Source organism: Panthera tigris, chromosome D4 (assembly GCF_018350195.1).
Source record: "Panthera tigris isolate Pti1 chromosome D4, P.tigris_Pti1_mat1.1, whole genome shotgun sequence".
Classification (NCBI taxonomy): Eukaryota; Metazoa; Chordata; class Mammalia; order Carnivora; family Felidae; genus Panthera; species Panthera tigris.
In genome coordinates, this window is record NC_056672.1 from 30,845,943 (window position 1) to 30,872,292 (window position 26,350).

Genomic DNA, 26,350 nt, shown 5'->3' on the forward strand with positions numbered 1-26,350 from the left:
AATACAAAAGAAGTTAGTAAAGGAGGAAAATAGGAACAAGACAGTTAAAGACATAACAAAATGGCAACTGTAACTCTGACCCTATTAACAACTGCACTAAATATGAATTGTCCAAACAACCCAACTAAAAAGCAGAGATTGGCAAAATAGGTAATAATGTAAGATCCAACTATAACAATTTACAAAGGACACACATTAGATTCAAAGACACACAGGTTGAAAGCAAAAAAATGGAAAAGATATACCATGCAAATAACAACCAACAGACAGATGGAGGGGTTGTACTAATACTGGACAATGTAGGATTTAAAAAATTTTTATTTAAATTCCAATTAGAGGGGCGCCTGGGTGGCTCAGTCGGTTAAGCGTCCGACTTCAGCTCAGGTCACGATCTCACGGTCCGTGAGTTCGAGCCCCGCATCGGGCTCTGGGCTGACGGCTCAGAGCCTGGAGCCTGCTTCCGATTCTGTGTCCTCCCTCTCTCTGCCCCTCCCCCATTCATGCTGTCTCTCTCTGTCTCAAAAATAAATAAAAGTTAAAAAAAATTTTTTTTTAAAATAAATAAATTCCAATTAGTTAATATACAGTGTAATATTAGTCTCAGGTGTGTAATACAGTGATTCAACACTTCTATACAATATATGGTGCTCGCGACAAGTGCACTCCTTAATTCTCATCACCTATTTAACCCATCCCCTCAACCTCCTCTCTGGTAACCACCAGTTTGTTATGTATAGTTCAGTCTGTTTTATTGTTTGCCTCTCTCTCTCTCTTTTTTTCCCCTTTTGCTCATTTATTTCTTAAATTCCACATATGAGTGAAATCATGTGGTATTTGTCTTTCTCTGACTTTTTTCACTTAGCATAATACACTCTATCTCCATCCACATTGTTACAAATGTCAAGATTCCACTTGTTTTTATGGGTGAGTAATTCCATTGTGTATATATACCACATCTTTATTCACTCATCAGTTGATGGACATTTGGGCTCTTTCCATAATTTGGCTATTGTTGATAATGCTGCTATAAACATCAGGGTACACCTGTCCTTATGAATCAGTATTTTTGTATGTTTTTGATAAATACCTAGTAGTGCAATTTCTGGGTCATAGGGTAGCTCTATTTTTAACTTTTTAAGGAATCTCCATATTGTTTTCCACAGTGGTTGACCAGTTTGCATTCCTACCAACAGTGTAAGAGGGTTCCTCTTTCTTTGCATCCTCACCAACATCTATTGTTTCTTTTATTGTTAATTTTAGCCATTCTGACAGGTGAAATGAAAGTCAAAACCCAATGGTCCGAAATCTGTGCCATGCAGCAAAAGTAGTCATAAGAGAGAAGTTTATAGCAATACAGGCTTACATCAAAAGCAAAAAAAATCTCAAATACAAAATCTAACCTTACACTTAAAAGAGCTGGAAAAAGAACAAGTTAAGCCTAAAGCCAGCAGAAGAAGGGAAATAATAAAGATTAGAGCAGAAATAAATGATATAGAAACAACAAGAACAAAAACATTAGAACACAGCAATGAAACTAAGAGCTAGTTCTTTGAAAGAATTAATAAAATAGGTAAATCCCTAGCCAGATTTATCAAAAAGAAAAAAGAAAGGACCCAATAGATAAAATCATGAATGAAAGAGGAGAGATCACAACCAACACCACAGAAATACAAACAATTATAAGAGAACACTAGAAAAATTATATGCCAAAAAATTGGGCAATCTGGAAGAAATGGATAAATTCCTAGAAACATAGAAACATAATTTCCTAGAAACATTCCTACCAAAACTGAAACAGGACAGAATAGAAATTTTCAACAGATCCATAACCAGTAAAATTTAATCAGTAATCAAAAATCTGCCACCAAACAAAAGTCCAGGTCCAGATGACTTCCCACAAGACTTCTACCAAACATTTTAAGAAGAATTAATACCTCTACTTCTCAAATTGTTCCAAAAATATAAATGGAAGGAAAACTTCCAAACTCATTCCAGAAAGCAAGCATTACCTTGATTCCAAAACCAAAGACCCCAATAAAAAAGAGAATTACAGGCCAATATCCCTGATGAACATGATGCAAAAACTCTCAATAAAATAGCAAATTGAATCCAATAGGTCTTTCAACTTCTTGCTTAAGTTTATTCCCAAGTATTCTTTTTGGTGCAATTGTAAATGGGAAATATTTTATTAATTTCACTTTCTGCTACTTTGTTATTAATGTATAGAAATTCAACAGATTTCTGTACATTGATTTTGTGTCCTGCAACCTTACTGAATTCATTTATCAGTTTTAGTCATTTTTGGTTTGGTTTTTTTTTTTTTTTTTTTTTTGTGAAGTCCTTAAGGCTTTCTATATACAGTATCATGTCATCTGCAAATAGTGAAAGTTTTACTTCCTCATCACCAATTTGGATGTCTTTTATTTATTTTTCATGTCTGACTGTTGTGTCTCAGCACTTTCAGTACAATGTTGAATTAAAGTGGTGAGAGTTGATATCCTTGTCTTGTTCCTGACCTTAGGGGAAAAGCTATTTGTTTTTTCCCAATGAAGATGATATTAGCTGTGGGTTTTTCATACATGGCCTTTATTATGTTGAGCTATGTTCCCTCTAAACCTACTCCATTAAGGGTTTTTATCATGAATGGATGTTGTATTTTGCCAAATACATTTCTGCATCTATAGAAATGATTGTATGGTTTTTATCCTCTTCTTTTTTATTTTTATTTTTTATTTTTTAAAAGTGTTTATTATTTATTTTGAGAGAGAGTGCAATTGGGGGAGGGGCAGAGAAAGAGAGAGAGAGAGGAAGAGAGACTCTCAAGGAAGCTCTGTGCTGTCAGAACAGAGCCTGACATGGGGCTTGATCTCACAAACCATGAGATCATGACGAAACAAAATCGAGAGGTGGACACTTAACCAACTGAACCACACAGGAGTCCCCTCTTCTTTTTTTTTAAATGCAATGTTTTAAAAAAATATTTATTTAAATTCAGGTTAATTAACATATTATGTAGTATTGGTTTCAGGAGTATAACCCAGTGATTCATTACTTACACATAACACTCCATGCTCATCCCAAGCACCCTCCTAAATGCCTATCACCCATTTAGCCCTTTCCCCACCCACCTCTCCTCCAGAAACCCTCAGTTTGTACTCTGTATTTAAGAGTCTCTTATGGTTTACCATCCTCTCTGTTTTTATCTCTTTTTTTCCTTCCCTTCCCCTATGTTCATCTGTTTTGTTTTTTCATTCCTCATATGACTGAAATCATATATTTGTCTTTCTCTAACAGACTTTTTTCATTTAGCATAATATACTCTAGTTCCATCCATTGTTGCAAACAGCAAGATTTCATTCTTTTTGAACGTTGAGTAATATTCCACTGTGTGTGTGTGTGTGTGTGTGTGTGTGTGTGTGTGTGTGTGTGTATATATATATATATATATATATATATATATATATATATATATATACCACATCTTCTTTATCCACTCATCAGTTGATGGACATTTGGGCACTTTCCACAATTTGGCAATTATTGATAATGCTGCTATAAACACCAGGGTACACATGTCCCTTTGAATCAGTCTTTTTGCATCTTTTGGATAAATAACTAGTAATGCAATTTCTGGGTTGTAGGGTAGTTCTATTTTTAATTTTTTGAGAAATCTCCATACTGTTCTTCAGAATGGTTGACCAGTTTGCACTCCCACCAACAGTGCAAAAGAGATCCCCTTCCTCAGCATCTTCACCAACACTGTTGTTTCCTGAGTTCTTAATTTTAGCCATTCTGACAGGTGTGAGGTGGTATCTCATTGTGGTTTTGATTGTATTTTCCTGGCGATGAGTGATGTTGAACATCTTTTCATGTGTCTGTTAGCCATCTGGATGTCTTCAAAAAGTGTCTGTTCATGTCTTCTGCCCATTTCTTCACTGGATTATTTGGTTTTTAGGGTGTTGAGTTTGACAAGTTCTTTATAGATTTTGGATGCTCACACTTTATCTGATATGTCATTTGCAAATATCTTCTCCAATTCTGTTGCCTGCCTTTTAGTTTTTTTGATTGTTTCCTTTGTTGTGCAGGTTTTTATCTTGATGAGGTCCCAATAGTTCATTTTTTATTTTGTTTCCCTTGCCTATGGAGATATGTCCCGTCAGAAGTTGATTTAGCCAAGGTCAAAGAGTTTGCTGCCTGATTTGTCCTGTAGGATTTTGATGATTTCTTATTTACATTTAGGTCTTTCATTCATTTTGAATTTATATTTGCGTATGGTGTAAGAAAGTGGTCAAGTTTCATTCTTCTGCATGTTTCTCTCCAGTAATCCCAACACCACTTGTTGAACAGACTGTGTTTTTCCATTGGATATTCTTTCCTGCTTTGTTGAAGATTAGTTGGCCATCTTTTGGGTCCATTTTTGGGTTTTCTATTTTGTTCCATTGATCTGAGTGTCTATTTTTGTGCCAACACTGTACTGTCTTGATGATTACAGCTTTAATAAGGCTTGAAGTCTGGAATTATGATGGCTCCAGCTGTGATTTCCTTTTTCAACATTGGCTATTCGGGGTCTTTTTTGGTTCCATACAAATTTTAAAATTGTTTTTCTACCTCTGTGAAGAATACTAGTGTTATTTTGATAGGGATTGCACTGAGTGTGTTGATTTCTTTGGGTAGTATAGACATTTTAACAATATTTGTTGTTCCAATCCATAAGCATGGAATGTTTTTCCATTTCTTTGTGTCATTTTCAGTTTCTATCATAAGCTTTCTATTATTTTCAGGCTATAGACCCTTTACCTCTTTGGTTAGGTTTATTCTTAGGTATCTGGATTTTGAAGCAATTGTAAGTGGAATTGATTCCTTGATTTCTCTTTCTACTGCTTCAGAAATGCAACCAATTTCTGTACATTGATTTTATATCCTGTGACTTTGCTGAATTCATGTATCCATTCTAGCTGTTTTTTGGTAGAGTTGTTTGGGGTTTCCATGTAGAGTATTATGTCATCTGTGAAGAGTGAAAGTTTGACTTCTTCCTTACCTATTTGGATGCCTTTTCTTTTTTCTTTGTTGTCTGATAGCTGAGGATAGGACTTCCAGTACTGTGTTGAATAGCAATGGTGAGAGTGGACATCCCTACTGTGTTCCTGACCTTAGTGAGAAAGCTCTTAGTTTTTCCCCATTGAGGATGATGTTAGCCTTGTGTCTTTTGTATATAGTTTTTTATGTTGAGGTATGTTCCTTCTATCCCTACTTCCTTGAGGGATTTTATCAAGAAAGGATGCTGTATTTTGTCAAATGCTTTTTCTGTATCTATTAAGAGGGTTCTATGGTTCCTGTCATTTCCTTTATTAATGTGGTGTATCATGTTGATTGATTTGCAAATACTGAACCAGTCCTTAAGCCCAGGAATGAATCCCACTTGATCAGGGTGAATAATTCTTTTAATGTACTGTTGAATTCAATTTTCTAGTCTCTTGCTGAGAATTTTTACATCCAGTTTCATCAGAGATATTGGCCCATAATTCTCCTTTTTAGTGAGGTGTTTATCTAGTTTTGGAATCAAGGTAATGCTGGCTTCATAGAATGAGTTTGGAAGCTTTCCTGCCATTTTTATTTTTTGGATCAGTTAGCAAAGAATAGGTATTAACACTTCTTTAAATGTCTGGTAGAATTTTCCATGGGAAGCCATTTGGCCCAGGAGATTTTTGATAACTGATTCAATTGCTTTGCTTGTTATGGGTCTGTTCAAATTTTTTACTTCTTCCTGTTTCATTTTTGGTAGTGTGTGAGTTTTTAGGAATTTATGCATTTCTTCCAGATTTTCCAGTTTGTCAGCATGTAAGTTTTCATAATATTGTCTTATAATTGTATTTCTGCAGTGCTGGTTGTGATCTCTCCTCTTTAATTTGTGATTTCATCTATTTGGGTCCTCTCTTGTTTCTTTTTGATAAGTCTGGCTAGAGGCGTTATCAATTTTATTTATTCTTTCAAATAACTAGCATTTAATTTCATTATCTATTCTATTTTTTTCTTTCTATATTGTTTATTTCTGGTTTAATTTTTATTATTTCCCCTCTTCTGCAGACTTTAGGCTTTATTTGCTGCATCTTTTCTAGCTCCTTTAGGTGTGATGTTAGGTTGTGCATTTGGGACCTTTATTGCTCCTTGAGGTAGCCCTGAATAGCAATGTACTTTCCTGTTAGGACTGCCTTTGCTGCATCCCAAAGGGTTTGACCATCGTGTTTTCATTTTCATTGGCATTCATGTATTTTTAAAAAAATTTTTCTTTAATTTCCTGGTTAACCCATTCATTCTTTACTAAGATGTTCTTTAACCTCCATGTATTGGAGGACTTTCCAATTTTTTTCTTGTGGTTGATTTCAAATTTCATATCTTTGTGATCTGAAAATATGCATGCTATGATCTTGATCCTTTGTACCTGTTGAGGGCTGATTTGTCACCCAGTATGTGATCTGTTTTGGAGAATATTCCATGTGCACTTAGGGAAAATGTGAATTCTGCTGCTTTAGGGTGAAATGTTCTGAATATACCTGGTAAGTCCATCTGGTCCAGTGTGTCATTCAAAGCCATTGTTTCCTTATTGGTTTTCTGCTTACATGATCTGTTTATTACTGTAAGTGTGGTATTAAAGTCCCCTAGCTTTATAGTAATATTATCAATGAGTTTCTTTACATTTGTGAGTAATTGATTTATATATTTGTGTGTTATCAAGTTAAGGGCATAAATATTTATAATTGTTAGCTTTTCTTAATGGATAGACCCCTTAATTATGATATAATGACATTCTTGTTACAGTCTTTGTTTTAAAATCTAGTTTGTCTGGTATAAGTATGGGTTCTCCAGCTTTCTTTCGATGTTCTTTAGCATGATAGATGGTTTTCCATCCCCTTACTTTCAATCTGTAGTTGTCTTTAGGTCTAAAATGAGTCACATATAGGTGGGTTTTGTTTTTTATTATCCATTCTGATACCCTATTTCTTTTGATTGAAGCATTTAGTCATTTTAAATTCAGAGTGATTATTGAAAGATATGAATTTAGTCCCATTGTGTCACCTTTAGAGTTGGTATTTCTGGTGATGTTCTCTGGTCCTTTGTAGTCTTTGCTGCTTTGGTCTTCTTCTTTTTTTTTTCCTGTACTCAGAGATTCCCCTTAAAATTTCTTGCAGGGCTGGTTTAGTGGTCATAAATTCCTTTAGTTTTTGTCTGGGAAACTCTTTACCTCTCCTTCTATTCTGAATGACAGTCTTGCTGGATAAGAATTCTTGGCTGCATACTTTCCCCAGCCAGCACATTGAATATTTCTTGCCATTCCCTTCTGGCCTGCCAAGTCAGTAGACAGGTATGCTGCTAACCTTATGTGTCTACCCTTTTAGGTTAAGTATCTTTAGTCGCTAACTGCTTTCCAAATTCTCTCTTTATCTTTGTATTTTGCAAGTTTCACTATGGTATGTTATGGTGTTGACTTGTTTTTGTTGATTTTGAGAGGAGTTCTCTATGCCTTTTTGACTTGAATTCCTGTTTCATTCCCCAGATTAAGGAAGTTATCAAATATAATTTTTTAAATAAACTTTCTGCTCCTTTTTCCTGCTCTTCCTCTTCTGGGCCTCCTATGATATGGATACTGTTTCATTTTATGGAATCACTATGTTCTCTAAGTCTCCCCTCATGATCTAATAATTTCTTTTCCAACTTCTTTTCCGCTTGATTATTTTCCATAATTTTATCTTCTGTATTACCTGTTTTCTTCTCTGCTTCTTCAGTCCTCATTGTGACTGTATCCAGTCGGTTTTGCATCTCAGTTATAGCATTATTTATTTCAGTGTGACTAGTTTAGGTCTTTGATCACTCCAGCAAGGGTTTCTCTGGTGTCTTCTACATTTCTTTAAGACCAGCTAGTAGTCTTATGACTGTTCTAAATTCTTGTTCAGATAAATTCCTTATATCTGTTTTGTGGATTTGGGCATCCACACCCTGGATGTGATTTCTTCTTTACCTTTCATTTGGGGGAGAATTCCTTCATTTTGTCATTTTGGCTAGGTTTCTAGGGTTTTTGTTGTGTGTGTTTTGAAAGCTTGTAATGTTTTCTGCACCTGAGAGCTAGGCTATATGAAAAAGGGACCATCTGCTGTACAGGGCCTGGCACTTCAGGAAGTGTTTATGGTGTATGCTGTGTGCATTCTGCTACGCACACTGTTTCTCTGCCAAAATGTGTTTTGGCTGCTCTTTCCACTGGTCAGTCCTCTGCACAGCTCAGCCTTGTTTACAGTGGGATTTGGGCATTTAACTAGGTTTGCTTTGATTTGTCTGTTAAAATAAGCCTGGAAAAAAGGAACACTAAAACAAACCCTGATCCCCCCAAAAAAAGAGGAAAGCAAAGGGAAGAAAAAAACCAGAGAACCCAAAAACTATAAGGCTGATTTCAAAGAAAAAGAAAGAAGAAGAAGAAGAAGAAGAAGAAGAAGAAGAAGAAGAAAAGGAAAAAGAAGGAAAAACAAAAGAAGAAAGAAGCTTGATCTGTCCCCAAAAAAGAGAAAAGAAAATCAAAACAAAACAAAACAAAACAAAACAAAACAAAAACAAGACTATGAGCTTGATTCCAAGAGAAAAAAAGAAGAAAAAATTAAAAAAAGAATAAGGGGGTGGAGGGTGGGAAAGTAAGCCTGGTCCTATTTCCACCAGTACTGCAGGTGTCATTTTGAAGCAATTGATTTTAAGTGCCCTTCGTGCATGGTGGGTGCTGGCTGTGGTGGTCTTCTGGAGGAGAGGCCCACTGTGTTTGCTCAGAGTCATTCTTGCCCTAGTGAATAAGCAGTTGCAGGCACAGGGGGCGAGTTTTTTGTAAGCGGGTCCTACCTTCACTGGGGCCTGCTGTGTTGCTCTCTGAAGTCCCATCGTGGTGGTGTTGGGGAAAAATGGTGCCACCCCAATCTTTTGTCCGTGGACAGGGGATCTCACACCCCACACACTATTCAGGCAGCCCTCACAGAATAATGACTGCAGTCAGCTCACTCTGTGCCTCAACTCTCCTGCGTTTTTTCTTTGGCGTGCAGCTGGGATTCAAAACTTGAAGTCCTAAAAGACCAGGCACCACGCAGACCCATTTCCCTCTTCCAGAGTAGAGTCTCTGCACACTGTGTCTCTATGCTCTTCATAGTGTTATCACTTTGATTGGTTTGCAAATATTGAACCATACTTGCATCCTGGGAAAAATCCCACTTGATTGGGGTGAATGAATTTTTTAAATGTATTGTTGGACTTGGTTTGCTAGTATTTTGTTGTCGATTTTTGTATCTATGTTCATCAGAGATATTGGCCTGTAATTCTCTCTTTTTGTGTGTGTATAGTATCTTTATCTCATTGTGGTATCAAGGGTAATTCTGGCTTCATAGAATGAATGCTTTCCTTCCACTCCTATTTTTTGAAATAGTTTGAGAAGTTTGCTTTAAATGTCTGGTAGAATTCAGCTGTGAAATCATCTGGTCCTGGACTTTTGTTTGTTGTGAGTTTTTTGATTACTGATTAAATCTCATTGTGATATTTGGTCTGTTCATATTTTCTATTTCTTTCTTCTTCAGCTTTGGAATGTTATACGTTTCTAGGAATTTATGCATTTCTTCTAGGTTGTTCATTTTGTTGGCATATAATTTTTCATAAAATGTTCTTTTAATCCTTTGTATTTCTGTGGTGGCAATTGATATTTCTCCTCTTTTATTTTTGATTTTGTTTATTTGAGTTCTCTCTCTCTTTCTTTTGGATATATCTGGCTAGAGGTTTTTCAGTTTTGTTGATCTTTTCAAAGAAACAGCTCCTGATTTCATTAGAAATAGGAGAATAGAATAGAACAGAATTCTATTTTTTTTCATTTCTTTTTCATATTTCTGTTCTAATCTTTATTATTTCCTTTCTTCTATTGGTTTTGGGTTGCATTTGTTCTTTTTCTACCTCCTTTGGGTGTAAGGTTAGGTGGTTTATTTGAGATTTTTCTTACTTATACTCCTGTATTGCTAGAAAGTTCCCTCTTAGTACCGCTTCTCTTGCATTTGAAAGATTGTGGACTGTTGTGTTTTCATTTCCATTTGTCTCAAGTTATTTTTTTATTTTCCCTTGATTTCTTTGTTGACCCATTCATTGTTTAGTAACATGTTATTTAATCTCCCTGTATTTGTATTCTTTCCAGGTTTTTTCTTGCAGTTGATTTCTAGTTTTATAGCATTGTTGTCAAAAAGATGCATGGTATAATTTGATATTTTCTAATGTGGAGACTTGTTTGTGGACTAATATGCAATCTATTCTGGAGAATGTTTCATGTGCCCTTGAAAAGAATGTATATTCTGATGTTTTAAGGTGGAATGTTCTGAATATATGTTAGATCTGTGTGATTCAACAACACTGGTTCCTTGTTTATTTTCTATTTGATTGAACTATCCATCAATGTAAATTGGTGTTAAACTCCTCTACTTTTATTGTATTACTGTCAATTACTTCTTTTAGGTTTCTTATTAGCTGCTTTATGTATTTGGGTCTTCCATTTGGGGTGCATAAATATTTACAAATGTTATATCTTTTTGTTGGAGTGTTCCCTCTATGATTATATAGTGTCTTTGTTACAATTTTTGTTATTTTGTTCAATACAAGTATTGCTACCCATTTTCACATCCATTTGTATGATAAATATTTCTCCATCCTTTTATTTTCAATCTGCATGTGTCTTTAGGTTTGAAATGTGTCTCTTGTAGGCAGTGTAAGGATGGCACTTGCTCTTTTATCCATTCTGTCACCCTGTATCCTTTGAGTGGAGACTTTTGCCCATTTACATTCAAAGTAATTAGTGGTAAACATGTACTTATTGCTATTTTTTACTTTTTTTTGTTTTTACTTGTTTTACTTGTTTTTTTTGTTTGTTTTACTTGTTTTATGGTTGATTTTGTAGTTCTTCTCTGTTTCTTTTCTTGCTCTCTTCTCTCATGGTTTGCTGGCTTTATTTAGTGATATACTTGGATTCTTTTCTCTTTGTTTAGTGCATATCTGTTATTGGTTTTTGATTTGTGTTACTATTTGGTCTTTATCTTTCTGGTATGTCTGAATTGTAGCCTTGTTGGATAGAGTATTCTTGGCTACAGGTTTTTTCCTTTCAGCATTTTGAATATATCTTGCCATTCCCTTCTGGCCTGAAAAATTTTTGCTGAAAACTCAGTTGATAGCCCTGTGGAGTTTGCCTTGTATGTAACTGTTTTCTTTTCTCTTGCTGCTTTTTAAATTCTCTCTTTATCACTGTTTTTTTGCCATTTTAAGTACTATGTGTCTTATTGCGGACTTTTGTGTTGATTTTGTTTGAGGCTGTATGTGCCTCTTGGATCTGGATTTCTGTTTCCTACCCAGATTCAAGATGTTTTCAGGTATTAATTCTTCAAATAAATTTTATGCCTTCTCCTTCTGGGACTCCTATAATGGGAATGTTTTTACATTTGATAGTGTTGCTGAATTCTGTAAGTCTATTTTGATTCATTATTTTTTTCTCACCTGTTCAGTTTCTTTCTTTCCATTACCCTGTCCTCCAGATCACTGATCTGCTTCTTTCAATCTATTATGTATTATGTGTGGTATATTTTTAATTTGTTGCTGAGTTCTTTATTTCTGATTCATTCTTTTTTATGTTTTGTATCTTTTTGTTAAGATTCTCACCAGGTCCTCCATTCTTAAGTTCAGTGAGTATCTTTATGACCATTTTTTCTTTTTTTTGTATTCTCTATCAGGCATATTAATTATCTCCATTTCGCTTGAGTCTCTTGCTTTGATTTTGTTCTGTTCTCTCATTTTGGGACATATTCGTCTGTATCCTCTTTTGTCTAATTCTGTGTCTGTTTGTATGTATTAGGAAAGTCAGCTATGTCTTCTGCTCTTGAAAGTAGTGGCCTTATGAAGAAGAGATCCTGTTGTGCCCTGCAGTGCATTGTCACCTGTTTATCAGAACATGGTGCTTCAGGGGTGTGTGCTTTGTGTGTTATACACACCCTGCTATTGTGGCTGAGTTGCTTTTGCCTTCAGTACAGTCATCTGCAATGGTTCTTCACCTGTTATCAGCAAGGTTTGGGTCCTGTGTCATCAGTGGGTCAGTCTGGGGCTGCTTTTGTCTTGAGTTAAGTCAAACCAGGTGTTTGCCAGAGATATAGTACCACCAAACTGCAGAGAGCTTTTCCTGCATGGTCCCCTGAGAGGCCTTCATTGGTGGGTGGGGCCTGTAGTTAGATCTGATATCTTCCCCCAGGCCACTCCTGGGGCATAGTTGAACTGATGCGTGTGATTATGTTTCCAACCTCCCAGGGCAAGAGTTAACTTTGGATTAGTGCTGGTCCCTGTTGGGGCTGTTTGCACACTGCCAGGCTTGTGGCACCGTTTTGGATAGCTTCCAGCCAAGGCATATTAGAGGGGGTGGGGCATGTTGTTAGAAATTTAGGTGGTGAATATTGGTGCTGAACTAGTTCTTTCAGGTGTCTGTGTGCCTAGACTGGGGGGTGGAAGAGGGAAATGGTGCCTGCCAGCTCTTTTGTTCTTGGAAAAGTCTCCCAATGATCTTTGCCCCTCCAGCACATGCTCTGAAATCTGCTCCCTCTCATATACCTTAGCGATTTTTCAAACTGCTGCTTCTATGTTGTATCTCTGTGGGCTGTTATTTACACTTTCTTTTTAAGGGTGACGAATGAGTTTCTTTTCGCTCTTCTGGCTCTCTCAGAGCCAAGCCTGCTGATTTTTAAAGTTCTGGGTATTGAGCCCCATTGATTATGGGAACTCATGAAATTCATCCTTTCTGGTTTTCAAAGCCAAATTCTAGGAGATTCATCTTCTGTGTGCAGATTCCCCATGCCTGGAGTGCTGAGAATGAGGGTCTTGTTCTCTCCCCTTTCTGAGCCCATGTTGTCCCTCCCTCAGACAGTCCTGCAAGTCCATTTAGCTCCCAACCATATCTCTGCTCTTGCTATCCTCCTTGATGTGGCCTCTTTTCTACATTTGGCTGTGGAGAGTCAGTTCTGCCAGTCTTTGGATTATTCTCTGGTTATTTACACTGATGTGGGTGTTATCTAGTTGTATCCATAGGATGAGGTGAGCTTACGATCCTCCTACTCCTCCACTTTCCTGAGAAGCCTACAACTATAAATTTAACTCAGCACTGCTTTGTATTTGTTAATTTCCCTGTGATTTCTTCTTTGACCCACTATTTCGTTAAGAGTGTCGTTTAAGCATAGGAACTGGTGGACATGGTGGTGGCCTTGGGTATTGTGCCTGATGTGCTGGTGGTCTCTGAAATACATTTTGGTGGTCATACTTGTGTGCACTGGCTGATTGTTGTGCAGCTGGCAGCATGTCTGTGCGTGAGATCTTCGTGGAGCTGCAGTGCTTTTTGGCTGCCAAGCAGGACATCTAAGAGGAAATCTGAAAAGTTGTACAAAGTTTATAACAAACAGCTTGAGTGATTTTAACTCTACTGCAGGGGGTCCAGCAGGGTCCTGGTTTTCAGGATATTCCAAAGAGGTGTTTGAAAGCTTGAGAACACTTTGGTACAGTAAAAACACATGTAATGTCTTCAGAGACCAAGTTCTCTGCTGAACAGTATTACGGATTTCATGAGCACTGGGGGTTTGTGCTGCAGCTTTTGGTCTTCTTGGTAACATTTGTTGTGTATTTGGAATCAGAAACACTAGTGACTCCAGAAGTGGTTACTGAAGTTCTTGGCATTGAGCCATATTGGGAGAAAGGATTTCATCTGGATGTAGAAGATCATCTTTCAGGAGTTCTAATTCTTGCCAGTGAATTTTCAAGGCTCTCTGTCAACAGTGTGACTGTTGGAGGCTACTCCCAGATCCTCCACATCTACACTTTCATCAATGAACTGAATTCTAGCTTCTGCCTTCCCAACCTGAAAAACGACTCCCTGAGGAATTGCTGTGATGGCTTCAAGTATGATCTGAAAAAAGTAGAGGAGGTGGTCTATGATCTCACCATCCAGGGCTTCAGTAAGGAGAGAGCAGTGGCTTATGCAGAGAAAATAGGTGGCCATCTATGCACCTGGCCCTGCTGACTTCAGTGGTTGCCAGTGAGTGTGAGCACAGTGTCTCTCAAGGTAGTTAGGATTGTCCTGTTGCTAAATACCATGCTTTATTTTCTTAACCAGTGTGTGGTGTAATTATCAAAATTGAAACAATTTTGGGGGAGTAAAAATATAACCTTCACAAGGACAGATTTCCTTTATTGTTTTAGTGAATTTGCTCTGTAATTCAGTGTATTTCAGTTTTGTCAAAAAGTGTAAATGTCAGTCTCTTTGTGAAGTCCTTTTCTTGCTTACCCTGATGCTGTTGATATACTGACTGGGACATTTCTTGTCTTCTGGGTTTTTTTTGTTTTTGTTTTGTTTTTTGTTTTTAAAGAGTGTTGTGTTGTCTAATTTCCATTTATTGGTGAATTTTAAAGTTTTCTTTGTTTTCTTTTTTCTAGGTTTGTGATGAGAAGAGTTGTTTTTTTTTTTTTTTATAATTTCAGTCTTTTATTGTTTTAAATTTTTTTTTAACGTTTATTTATTTTTGAGACAGAGACAGAGCATGAATGGGGGAGGGTCAGAGAGAGGGAGACACAGAATCGGAAACAGGCTCCAGGCTCTGAGCTGTCAGTACAGAGCCTGACGCGGGGCTCAAACTCACGGACCACGAAATCATGACCTGAGATGAAGTCGGCCACTTAACCTACTGAGCTACCCAGGTGCCCCCCCATTCTTTTAAAATTTATTAAGATTTGTTTTGTGTTCTAACATATAATCTGCCCTGGACAATGACCCACATGCACTTGAGAAAAATATATACTCTGCTGTTATTTGGTGATGTGTTCTTTATACATCTGTTAAGTTTAATTAGTTTGCAGGTTGTTCAAATAATCTTTTCCTTATTAATCTTTTGACTGGTTGTTCTATTCATTACTGATTATGTGTATTGACGTCTCCAACTGTAATTGTAGAATTATCTATTTCCCCTTTCAATTCTGTCAATTTTTTCATAAATTTTGGAGGTCTGGTGTTCAGTGCATGTATATTAGTGATTGTTATTTATTTCAGTGAATAAATTCTTTAATCAATAAAATATCACCTTTATTTGTCTCTTGTGACAGTTTCTGATGTAAAGTCTATTTTATCTGATAATAGTATAGGCATCCAAGCTGTCTTTTGGTTACTATTGGTATAGGACATCTTTTTCTATCCCTTCACTTTTGTTGAAATAGATCCAAAGTATGTCATTTGTAAGCAGCATATTCCTGGATCATTTTAAAATTCATTCTGCTAATCACTACCCACTTGAGAGTTTAATCTGTTTACACTGAAAGTAATTACTGATAAACAAGGGCTTACCTGTGATATTTTGTTATTTCCTTCTGTAGTCTTACAGCTTTTTTGCTCCTCATATCTTCCATTATGTCCTTCATTTGTGTTTACTTGATTTTTGTAGTGATACACTTTGAACCCATTTTCATTTCATTTTGTGTATATTTTATAGATATTTTTATTGTGGTTACCATAGATGTTATATATAATATGTTGAAGTTGGAGCAATCTAATTTTAATTGATGCCAACTTAACTTCAATTGCATACAAAAATTCTACTCCCAAATAGCTCCATTCCTCTTCTTTATGTTACTGATATCAGAAATTACATCTTTATACATTATGTGTATAATAACATAGACTTATAATTATTTTTTATGTATATGTCTCTTAAAATCAGTAGAAAAAAGTTAAAAACCAAAATTACAATAACATTGGTGTATGTACTTGCCCACATGTTTACTTTAACTAAAGATCTTTATTTCTTCATGTGGCTTCCAATTACTGTCTGGCATTCTTTCATTTCAACCTGAAGGATTTCCTTTAGTATTTCTAAAAGGGCATGTGTAGTAGTAATGACTGCCCTCAGCTTTTGTTTATCTGGGTCTTAATTTCTGCCTTGTTTTTCAGTAAATGTCTTGCTGGATATAGAATTTCAGGCTGGACATTTTTTTTTCTTTTAGCACCCTAAATATACAATCCTATTGTCTTCTGGTTTCCAAGGTTTCTTATTAGAAATTACCTGATAATTTCCTTGAAGATCACTTATAAGTAATTGTAGTGTAAGTGCCTGACATTAGCTTTTTTGATTATAGTGTAAGAGGCTGATATTAAGCTTTGATTGTTGAAGACATCCATTTCCCATCTTGAATAAACATACTGCCGCCAGTATGACAGAACTACTGGCTAAACAAGTAAATAAGGAGTCAAGCCTCCTCCACCCATTGAGTTCCCCTTTCAGAAAGCCTTGTTTTTTCAAAGCTCCCTGACAGTTGTTTCTGAGGTGCAGCTTATAATCATGTAAGAGTTGCCAGGGCTGGTCCCACTACAACATTGGCTCCAGCTGGGAAGTGTCACAAGCAGCATGGGCCCAAGGGATTCCTAGCTGCTGTCATTATTGATAGGCTGAGACTATCAATGAAGCAGTAATGAATTGTTTCTTTCTTGCTGCTCTGAAGATTCTTTTTGTCTTTGTCTTTTGGTAATTTGATTATACTGTGTCCCAAGTTGAGTTTCTTTGAGTTTATCCAACTTGGAGTTTGTTCACCTTGTTGTAGATATGTATCTTTCAGCAAATTTGAGGAAATTTCAGCCATTATTTCTTAAAATAATCTTTCTATTTCTCTCTCTTCTCCTGGTATCACCATATTATGTGTGATTTTTTTGTTGTTGTTGTTGAAAATTATTTGTTTGACTATTATAACATGGTAACTCTGGAATTCAGATTCTCCCCATTCTTTAGGGTTTGGTGTTTAGTTTTTTGATTGTCAAAGACTGTCGTACTCCATTTTTTGAGACTTTTCATCTATTTTTGCAAAAACTGCTTTTTGCTCTGTGTGCTAACTGAAGTCTCTATTCCTTTAGCTCATGTTTAGCTAATGTTTTAACAAAGATTTCCTTGAATACCAAGAACTCCCCTTGGGCTTTGCAAATTGACCTTATGTTAGAGTAGTCCTTTAGCACTTAGCTAAGTTTGTCCTGAGCCTAGGAATCAACCCAAGGTGAAAGCTTCAAGTCTTCTTAGGTCTTTCTGGGCATGCATGTGGCTTTCTAAATTCCTTTGTATACATGGCTGCTTCCGAATGTTCTAATTTCTTAAACAGTCTCACCTCAGCTTCTCCAGACCTCAAATGGCCTATTATATATTTTCACTTGTAATCTCTCGCCCCAGACATCTGTGAATCTTATAGGTATTAAGAGCAGCTCCCACCATGTATCTGCCCAGCTTCCAAGTTATATGTAACAGACATGTGCCTTGTATCTCCCAGTTTAAAACAGGTACACACAACTTTCAAGAAAGGTCTGCTTTGTTCCCAGCTCAAGGAAGGGAACTGGAAACTGAACTGCTGCTGCTTCAACACCAAAATCACTGTCATGACTGCAAGGGGAAGGAATGAGTACAAGTGTCACAAAACTTTCCTATTAGTTTGGAGATGTTTTTTCTTGATCAGATGTTTGCCTCATTGCTATAATAAACCTTTGACTTTTTCCACAGCTATGACAAAGTTGGTTCAGACAGGTTCCCCCCCCCCCCAGTAGTTCTATGGGAGAAACAAGAGCTTGGAGCCTCCTACTCCACAGTTGTGCTTACATATCTGAATAGATTTTTCATTTCATTTCATTTCATTTAAAGATTTTTAAATGATCAGATTTTAGTTTTGTTTACATTATTTTCAATTTCTAATTTTACTGAACTGTGATATTTGTATTTTGTGGAGTTTATTGAAAGTTTTTTTTGGTTCTAATATACTTTTATATTTTCTGAATGTACTGTCAACATTGGTTAATTATTTTTAGAGCACACAGTTTAAAAGACGCATCTAGATATTTATTAGGTTCACTTTTTAAATATTCTATGTATATATTTTAGAGCAGAGTTTCTCAAATTTGTCACTATTAACATTTTGGACCAGATGATTCTTGGTTGTGTGCATGTATGATGGAGGTAGTTGTGGTTGTCCTGTGCTTTATAAGATATTTAGCAGCATCCCTAGTTTCTACATGAAATAGTAGTAGTATCATCTCTCAGTTGTGACAACCAAAAATATCTCCAGAGATTGCTAAATGTCCTGTGGTGGGCAAAATCACCTTCTGTTGAGCACCATTGTTCTAGAGTATGGATTAGCAAAAAGTTTTTCTGTAAAAGGCCAGACAATAAATATTTCAGACTTTGTAGGCCATGTGATCCCTGTCATTAGACAACTATGCCTTTGTAGTATAAAGGCAGTAGCTGACAATACATAAAAGAACTGAAATGGCTGAGTTCCAAAATCTTAATTTATAAAAACAGGTATCAGGTTGAATTCGGCTCAAGGCCTGTAGTTATTGCACTGTATTGCCAACCTTTGTATTGTATTGTTTGTATTGTATTGTACTGTATTGCCAGCCTTTGTTCCAGAACTTCAATTGCTCTCTACTACATTTGGTATAAAATCTGGGAGTATATTAAGGTCTACTATACCTAATTTGTTTCCCTTTATCCTTATATCTCTTACAAATTTTTTATGGATCCTGATAACTTATTTGATACACAGATATTTAAAACTTTTACTATCCCTTGAAACTGGTCTTTTAAAAACATCATTTGAGTGCTGGTTTTCTGATTTAATATTGTTTTGTTTGAATTCAACATGTGGCAGCTAGGTAAATAAACCCTGAATTATTTGTACATTTATTGGCTTACTAATGTATTATTTTATATTTCAGTCTGCATTATTTTTGGATATCTTTCTTTTTTACAATCTGATAGCACTTAATAGGTAACTTTATATTAGTTGATGTGGCAGATAAATTTGTTGTACTTTATGCTGAATTATACTGTAAAAAAGTAAAAGAAAAAAATATTTTTAGTAATAGTTCTGTTCTCATTGTTCCATTGATTTTTCTTCTATAATTACAAAATATTGTGTTCTGCTCTACTAAGTACCTTTATAATTATAAACTTTTGTATTTTATGAATCTTCTATTTCCATAGTATCTAATAATTCCATATTATAGAACCAATGATAAAATTAATGTTTTTTTTTCTTTCTAACCATCCTTTAATCCCTATTTTAGTGCCTTTTAAAATGTTTCTCAGTTTTTATCATTTTACTATTAAATACAAATCTATAACTTGATTTGTCAGTTGTAAATGATATAATTGGGCTTCTAGCTTCTAAAGATGAAAGAATCAATATGTTTACATTGCATTGGTTATGTTACACTTTCACCTTCCATAGTATGCTGGATCCATTCTTTGTTAATTTCCAAAGATAAAAACCTCTAAAAATCCCCATCTGTAACTGATCACTTTGGATTTAATTTTCCCTGGATACCTTCTGCTAGTACTCAATAACTCACCTGTCTGGCTCCTATTTAGAGATTCTTCCTCTAATAACCATGGATTTTCTCCTTCCTCCAACTTGAAGATCACATATGTTTTTCTAATACTGTACTCTACACTTGATCTTAGCCAAAAGGCCGAGAAGCGATCTAATACTGTACTCTATAAATGGAAAATAATTTAGGATTTAGATCAGCTGCATGTGCTTCAATACTTCTGAATGTAAAGGAAGCTATAGCTTAAGAGCTGCACACTGATGGGATTCATCTGAGGTGCTCATTTTTGAGGAGATGACAAAAGAATGAATCTCCTTAGATCCCTGAATCTCAGGACAAAATAATATTAACTTCTAAAAAGGGCCCAGGTGCTTTGGGTTTTATAAAAGGTACCACATAGGGATTTCACTTTACCTCCTCATGTCAAACAAAGTAGAGAACCATACAAAATTGGACAATAGGCAGTGCAAAATCAGACAATGACAGGGAACTCTTAGGAAAAAGGAAACAACGTTGGTGAACCCTATTTTGGCCAGAGTTTGGAAAATTTCTATGGCACAGCATAACAAAGGAACCTCCCCACCCCCGCCCCGCCTACCGCGCCTCCAAAAAAAAGCCTGACAGTCTCAATAAGTTGAGGAGACAATGTTAGGAGTTTAGAATGCTAAGGCAACTAGAACTTGCCAGACAAAACACTGGAGAGGAAAGAGCTGTACTAAGTGAGAGCCATGAGATCTGCAGAAAGGTCTCTGTGAATCTTTGGCTGAGTATGGACTTGTGCTTGCATGTAAGAAGTGCATTCAAGGTTAGGGAAAGAACTGCTGGGAAGGTGTAGAGTGGAAAATACAGAAAAAAGAAGTTTTTTATCCCACCAGCCAGAGTGGAAAGGTTTCTTAATTAATGGAGGATATGTAGAATAACCTGAAGGCTACAGGAACAAAATTGGTACTGGAACAAAATTAGCCCTAAACCAGAAGGTGTTCTGAATCTTACAGAACAAAGCTTAATAGCAGACCTTGACAGGATCAAACTAATTCCAAACAACATAGCTTTATTCCATAGAAAGCCCCAAAACATTTTAAAATACCAAAAAATATAGCACCCAATAATGTAAAATCCATAACAACTAGAATCTAATAAAAAAAATTACAAAGCATGCAAAGAAGGCACATATGACCCTTAACCAGGAGAAAAGTTAATTAGTAGAAACAGAACAGGATATGACACATATGATAAAAGTAGCAATCATGAAAAACAGGATTGCATTCTTGAGGCAATGACGTGGCAAGGTCTGCTCATCCACCAGGATGCGCATGTGTCTGTAACAGGGTCCTTTGAGCAGGGCCCAGATGCTTCCACTCCTCCTCAGTGAACTCCACAGTCACATCCTTGAATGATGGTGCTGCCTGTAACAGCACATTTCTGATCAATTTGGAGTGTTTAGAAACTGGTGACATGACCTCTGAAAACTCTTATATAATGTTTACTGTTAACAGTTTAAAACAAAATATAAAATAAATAAAATTATAAAATGTTATTAAAAACCTAACTCTGTCTTATACTCTGAGGCATCACACAATTAGTATCAATGTTATTATCATGTCCTAATTCATCTGTATATATTTCAAAGTATGTACATATGCTACCAGTTAATATTACTACTGATAAAACTTAAATAGTGCCTTAAAATTTTTTTTTAATATTTATTTATTTTTGAGAGAGAGAGAGGAAGGGAGGAGCAGAGAGAGGGAGACACAGAATCTGAAGCAGGCTCCAGGCTCCAAGCTGTCAGTACTGAGCCTGACACGAGGCTCGAACCCATGAACCATGAGATCATGAACTGAGCTGAAGTTGGACGCTTAATCAACTGAGCCACCCATGTGCCCCAAACTTAGTACCTTCTTAAAGATAAAGTCATTATAAATAGGCTTCCCATAATCATTTCCTGTATACCAGTGACTCACTAGGGTACACACATCCTCACTCTGGGTCCTCTGCTAGGGTAATGGGGAATCAATAAAGAGATCCATTTAAACCCTGGAGGTAGTACTCAGAACCAGACTTGTATTTCAGAGGCACGTATTTATATTCAGTTGATTCCCAACAGAGGTAACCAAGGCAATCCAACAGAGAAAGTATATACTTCTCAACAAATGGTGCTATAACTTTCAAACTTATAAAAGGAAAAAAAAAAGTGACAGGCTTGTGACCATATTAGTTATGCAAATATTTCTTAGATAAGACACACAAAAAAGTATAAGTTACTGTTATGGGCTGAACTGTGTCTCCCATGTATGTTGAAGCCTTAACCCCTAATGTGGCTGTATTTGGAGATAGGGCCAGACCATAAGGAGGTAATTAAGGTTAAATGAGGTAATAAAGGCGGGGTCCTGATCTGATAGAATTGATGTCCTTAGAGGAAGAGGTAGAGGCACCTGAGAACACTCTCGTTCTGTGTGTGTGCACACAGATAAAAGGCCATGTGAGGACACAGAAGGTGGCCCTCTGCAAGCCAGGAAGAGAGATTGCACCAGAAACCAATAGTGATCACATCTTGCTCTTGGACTTATGTTGTTGAATCTACCTGGTCTGTGGTATTTTTTATGGCAGTCCAAATAGATTAATACACCCATGAAATAAAAGCATTGAAAATTATGAAAATTGATAAATTTAAACCTCCGCTCTTTTTTTCTTTAAGATTTTATTTAATTTCCAGTTAGCTAACCTATAGTATAATATTAGTTTCAGGTGTACAAATCAGTTATTCAATATTTACATGCAACACCCAGTGCTCATCACAAGTGTACTTCTTAACACCATCGCCTATTTAACCTGTTTCCCACATACCTCCCCTCCGGTAACCATCAGTTTGTTCTGTATAGTTGAGTATGGTTCTTGGTTTGCCTCCCTCTTTCTTTTCCTTTCCCTATGATCACTTGTTTTGTTTCTTAAATTCTACATATGAGTGAACTCATATGATACTTGTCTTTCTCTGACTTATTTCGCTTAGCATAATACTCTGTAGCTCCATCCACATTGTTGCAAATGGCAAGATTTCATTCTTTTTTATGGCTGAGTGATATTCCATTATATATATATATATATATATATATATATATATATATATATATATATATATAAATTCATCTGCCATCCATTCATGTGTCAATGGATGCTTGGGCTATTTCCATAATTTGGCTATTGTCGATAATGCTGCTACAAACATTGGGGTGCATGTGTCCTTTTGAAGTAGTACTTTTGTATTCTCTGGGTGAATACCAGTAACGCAATTTCTGGGTCAAAGAGTTCTATTTTTAACTTTTGGAGGAAACTCTACACCATTTTTCAGAACGCTGCACCAGTTGGCATTCTCAACAGTGTAGAAGGGTTCCCCTTTCCCCATATCCTCACCAGCATCTGTTGTTTCTTATTGTTGATTTTAGCCATTGTGACAGGTGTGAGGTCATACTGTAGTTTTGATTTGTATTTCCCAGATGATGAGTGATGTTGAGAATCTTTTCATGTGTCTGTTAGCCATCTGGATATCTTCTTTGGAAAAATGTCTATTCATCTCTTCTGCCCATTTTTTAACTGTATTATTTGTTTTTTAGCTGTTGAGTTAAGTTCTTTATATATTTTGTATGCTAACCTTTTATCAGATATGCTGTTTGCAAATATCTTCTTCCATTCCAAAGGTTGCTTTTTAGTTTTGTTGATTGTTTCCTTTGCTGTGCAGAAGCTTTTATTTTGATGAACTCCCAATAGTTTATTTTTCCTTTTGTTTCCCTTGCCTCAGGAGACATATCTAGAAAGAAGTTACTGTGGCTGATGACAAGGGTTACTGCATGTGTTCTCCTCTGGTATTTTAATGGTTTCCTGTCTCACATTTAGGTCTTTCATCCATTTTGAATTTGTTTTTGTGTATAGTCTAAGACAGTACTCCAGTTCCATTCTTTTGCATGTTGCTGTCCAGTTTTCCCAACACCGTATGTTAAAGAGACTGTCTTTTCCCCATTGGATAGTCTTTCCTGTTTTGTGTAACATTAATTGACCTTATAGGTGTGGGTTCATTTCTGGGTTTTCTATTCTGTTCCATTGATCTGTGTCTATTTTTGTGCCAGTACCATACTGTTTTGATCACTACAGCTTTGTAACATAACTTGAAATCTGTAATTGTGATGCCTTCAGTTTTTTCTTTTCAAGATTGTTTTGGCTATTTGGGGTCTTTTGCAGTTCCATACAAATCTTAGGATTGTTCTACATCGGTGAAAAATGATGTTGGTATTTTGATAGGGATTGCATTGCATGTATAGAATGCCTTGTGTAGTATAGACATTTTAACAATATTTGTTCTTCCAATCCATTAGCGTGGAATGTCTTTCCATTTCTTTGTGTCTTCTTCAATTTCTTTCATCAGTGTTTTATAGTTTCCAGAGTACAGGTCCTTCACCTCTGTGGTTAGGTTTATTAGTAGCTATCTCATGGTTTTTGGTGCAATTGTAAAAGGGATGAAGTCCTTAATTTCTCTTTCGGCTGCTTCATTATTGGTGTATAGAAATGCATCATATTTCTTTATGTTGATTTTGTATCCTGAGACTTTACTGAATTCATGTATCAGTTCTCATAATTTTTTGGTGGAGTCTTTCAGGTTTTTTATATAGAGTATCATGTCATCTGCAAATAAACTTTTACTTCTTCCTTGCTGATTTAGATGCCTTTTATTTATTTGTGTTGTCTGATGGCTATAGCTAGGACTTTTGTATTATGTTAAGTAACAGTGGTGAGAGAGGACATCCCTATCTTGTTCCTGACCATAGAGGAAAAGCTACCAGTTGATCCCCATTGATTATTATATTAGCTGTGCATTTTTTGTATATGGCTCCCTTATTATGTTGAGGTATGTTCTCTCGAAACCAACTTTGTTGAGGGTTTTTATCATGAATAGATGTTTGTACTTTGTCAAATGCTTTTTCTGCATCTATTGAAAGGATCATATGGTTCTTATTCTTTCTTGTATTATTGTGGTGTATCATGCTCATTGATTTGTGACTATTGAACCACCTTTGAATTTTGGGACTAAATCCCACTTGAACATGGTGAGTGAATCTTGGATTTGATTTGCTGGCATTTTGCTGAGAATTTTTACATCTATGTTCATTAGGGATATTGGCCTGTAGTTCTCTTTTTTTAGTGGAGTCTTTATCTGATTTTGGTATCAGGGTAATGCTGACCTCATAGAATGAGGTTGGAAGTTTTCCTTCCTTTTCTATTTTTTTGGAATAGTTTGAGAAGAATAGGCATTAACTCTTTTTAAAATGTTTGGTAGAATTCCCCTGTGAGGCCAGGGTTTTTGTTTGTTGGGAGATTTGTGTTACTGATTCAATGTCTTTGCTGGTTATCGGTCTATTCAAGTTTTCTATTTCTTCCTGTTTCAGTTTTGGAAGTTTATATGTTTCTAGGGATTTATCCATTTATTCCAGCTTGTTCAATTTTTTGGCATATAGTTTTTCATAATATTCTTATATTATTTATATTTTTATCCTGTTCATTGTTATTTCTCCTCTCTCATTTGTGATTTTATTTGGGTCCTTTCTCTTTCCTTTTTCATAAGCCTGGCAAGGGGTTTATCAATTTTATTAATTTTTTCAAAGAACCAGCTTATGGTTTCATTGATCTGTTCTACTGTTTTTTGTTTGTTGCTATATCATTTATTTCTGCTCTAATCTTTATTATTCCCTTCCTTCTGTTGGCTTTCAGCTTCATTTGTTGAGGTTGTTGTTGTTCTTTTTTTGGGGGGTTTCCTTCAGGTTTAAGGTTAGTTTATTTGAGGTTTTTCTTGTTCCTTAAAGTAAAAACCTCTGCTTTTTGAAAAATACTATTAAGAATATGAAAAAACACAGGCTGAGGGAAAGTATCTACAAATCATTTATCTTTGGAAAAACTTTTGTAGCATATATACAACTCTTGAAATCAGTAAGAAACAACTTTTTAAGATGAGGAAAAGATCAAATAGGCACTTCATCAAAAAGGAACAGATGACAAACAAAAACATACTCATTATTATACATTAGAAAAATCAAATTAAAACTAAAATGTAATACCATTACAAAGCAATATGATGGCTCAAATAGAAAAACCTGACATCATTAAATTCAGATGAAGATGCAGAGCAACTAGACCCCTCACATCTTGCTGATGGAAATGAAAAATGGTACGGCCACTTTGAAAAAGTATGACAGCTCCTTATTATGCCAAACATACACTTCTTATGAGATCCAGCAATGTCATTCACTCCTTGGTATTCACCCAAGAGAGTGAAGACATATGTCCACACATAGAAACCTGTATATAAATGTTCATGGCTGAAAATTATCCAAATATGCATCAGTTGGTGAATGGATAAACAAATTGTGAACCGCCACATAAAAGATCACTACTCTTCATTAAACATAAATGAACTGAAACATGGACCTGACACCAAATAATGGCACTTTGATTTTCAGATCTGTCATATAGGTGACTCTGGACAATTGACTGACATTCTCGGATCTTTAAAGGTTCTTTAAAGTTTTCAATAAGTCAGAGGTAGATGAGCATGGAAACTCTTCATGAATCACCATGTGAGGTGATGGACACATGTGACAGCAGCATCTGTAAAGCATGGGGCCATTTAGGAAAAGTGAAGGCAGACTTTCTTTCCTCTTCCTGGTTAAGCGTACCCACAGACCTCGTTCTCACAAGCTTTCAAACAAAGTGGGCTTTCCTGAGCAACCTACCCCTTGCTCACCTTGCTCTTCTCAAAGCTGGCCCACACTTCCCACTGTCACACAATGTTGTGACTTCTGAATGTGGTGGCATCACCAAGTCTGTCTCATTCTTTTTTTTAATTTTATTTTTAATTTTTAAAAATTTACATCCAAATTAGTT

At 36.0% G+C, this 26,350-nt stretch overlaps 1 pseudogene; it reads left to right on the forward strand.

Moving 5' to 3' along the window:
* The first annotated feature begins 13,378 nt into the window (after positions 1 to 13,378).
* LOC102949918 lies at positions 13,379 to 13,905 on the forward strand (annotated as a pseudogene).
* Positions 13,906 to 26,350: the final 12,445 nt, after the last annotated feature.